Genomic DNA, 2,881 nt, shown 5'->3' with positions numbered 1-2,881 from the left:
CCCCCCCCGGATCCAGATGCGCGTCCTTTGTTCTCTTCCATCCGCTCTCCGTCCTCTTGTGCATCGATAACACACGGTGCGTCGATCTGGAAAAAGTTTCCACGCTTCTTCCTCTCTCTCCCTCGCGCGCGAGTGATGGAAAATGATTTTTCTTCTTATTTCTCTTTTTTTTCTTCTCGATCTTTTTCACCGGGTGTTGATGATATTTGTGGTTACGTTTTGGAGAGGTTCGATGGACGAAAAATTGGTGTAGAAAAAAAATATCGGAGGCTCGCTCGTTGAGCTTCAGAGGTTTAAATTCGCGTTGGATAAAGACGTAGATAGAATGAACGGGAGGGAGAGAGAGAGAGAGAGAGATCTTCCCATCTCGCTTCGTCTAATTGCTTATTTAAGTAAGCTTTTGTATATCAATTTTTGCGTTCGAATCTGTAGAATACATTTCGATTGTAATTCTTATAAATTTTGATAGATAAAAGTGTTGAAAGTGTTCGATACTATTTCTCGAGTAATAAAATCGAACGTAGAAAAGAAGATTCGAAACGTTTCTACTACGTGTTCAACTCGATTCTATCACGTGTTATCTAAAAAAAATCCTGCGAGTTGCATAAAGACGCAAAGCAGGGATCTCGAACGAAGCGAAAGGCAGCCGGAATCGACGAGAACATCCCATCCGGCAAATTTCACCGGTTTTACTTTCGCGAGGTGAAACGGAAGTGCATCAACGAGTAAGACGCACAAACGATGCGAATCTTCGTGTTCTATACACCGCGGAAGAGAGGATGTTCCACACTCGTGCGGAAGTTTCCTTTTTTCTTTTTTTTTTTTTTTTTTTTCCCCCTCCTCTCCTTGTTGGTGCAATCGTTGTTGGAAACCGGAAACCGAGAACCGGATTGTTTACTTGAAGAAGACACGCGATGCTGGCCAAGCTTTTGCAAATGTGCACGGACTCGATGACATTATCGCGGCGAAAGCATCTCTCAGGATATTCCTTTTGCTTCCTCGCAAAAGGAAAACGGACGTAACATTATAATTCGAGATTTTTGCTCGATTATTCACAGATCCACTCGTAATTGTGATAATTCGTTCGACGAAACGAATCATCATCGATTTTATCGATTCCAATCCCCGATTGAATCGTGGATGAGATTTTGAAAATTTTTTTTTTTTGTTCGTGTTGAATTATATTCGAAATATAAATCGGAGCCGATGTTTTGAACCGGGAAGATAATAAAGATCCGCGGATGGGATATTATTACGTAGTTAGAAAAATGTTTGGAGAAGAAACTCGAGTGGGCGGGGAGAAGCTAGAGGTTGGAAGATATCCAACTCTTGTAGACTTTTGCAATTTTGTCGGGAAATAGAGTTCCACGTTTGCTTTTTATCGGGGCGATTCTCGCCTTAAAATTAACTCGTCGGGTTTGTTGACTGGAATTTATATTTTCCTAGATTTCTTATTTTTATCCATATCTTTCTCCGAGGATAATTATATAAATATGATAATTTTTGCATTAATCCGCGTTTCTAAGAAATTACTACACTTGTATAATTATCTTATTGGTATACTCTTATTTATAATTTTGTCTACGAAAAGGACTGGTCGCGATGATCGTGGGGGGATCTAAATTTACAATTCTTGGAAATCGGCTACTTTATTGCTCTTATACTAGACAGAATCGCCGCATAGAACAAAAGAGTATGAACAGTCGGGAAGAACAGAAGGGGTAAACGTTCTAAAGATACGTAGGGCTCTAATTCGAGGATCTAATTCATGCATGTGGAACTCGTGTGCCGTCGCAACGGCTGGAACTTTCACGTCGCTCTTCTTCCGCTAACAAGAATCACCGATGATGTTCCCTCGAAATGCAGCTCGAAATCGATCGATTTTTTTCTTTCCTTCTTTTCATTTATAAACAAACGAAGCACGCTTCCTCTTCGAGGAAGAAAAAAAAAAGAAAGAAAAATCTGAATCAACTTTCGACGAAACGTTGAATGAATTTGTAAAAAGAATCGTAATGCGATATTTATATTTTCTTCGTAACCGTGTCAAACCGAGGAGATATACGTGTCCGCTCGATTTTATTTCGAGACGCGGAACGCGACTTTTCCCCCGCAGAGATAGATAGATTCGATTTCACCCCGTTCCGGCGTGGTATCGACCGGCTTGGTGTGACGTCACGTTTTCCTCGATGATCCACTGAGAGAAAAATCCTCTCGTCTAGCCGAAGTCACCGCTCAGACGCCCAGCCCAAGGTGCGATGACACGAATACCCCGTATCGTTTGGCAGCTGAACGAGAGTTAACAACGCTGCCAGCTTGTCACCTCGATTCGAGACCGCGCGCAAAAATGTACCGGTAGCGATAAACAACCGGGAAGATTTATCTCGTCGCTTCGGGGAATTCGCGATTCTCCTTCTTTGATTTCAAAAAATCAAAGAAATAATATTTCTTTCTTCGCAGAACCCGGGAGCTGAAAAATGGCGTCCTATGGCCATCTCGAACCCATCGACTCGGTTGCGCATGGCAAGGTCCATGCCCCACTGGGTACTGGTACGTAGATCCTTTCCTTCTCCAATTCTACGAAATCTTCTGAGTACGAAAATATTTCGTAAAGGCGCAACAACAGAAGGAGATGGATCAGAAGCAGCAGCGCCGACCACCGACCCCACCGAAAGTACCGCCACCGTCGCTCTCCGGAGACTGTGGTGACCCGGACTACGAGATCATCGAATTTCCGACCCGACCGCAAGCGCAGAAATCCTCTCAGACACCGGCCGCGAACAAGTGCGCCCTATGCGGGGCCGAGAACGTGTACGCCCGTTGCGACACGTGCAACGGCAATTACTGCGAGGCCTGCGACGACATGAACCACAAACATCCGAAA

This window comes from Apis dorsata, unplaced genomic scaffold (assembly GCF_000469605.1).
Source record: "Apis dorsata unplaced genomic scaffold, Apis dorsata 1.3 scaffold_248, whole genome shotgun sequence".
NCBI lineage: Eukaryota > Metazoa > Arthropoda > Insecta > Hymenoptera > Apidae > Apis > Apis dorsata.
This window is presented reverse-complemented; position numbering follows the sequence as displayed.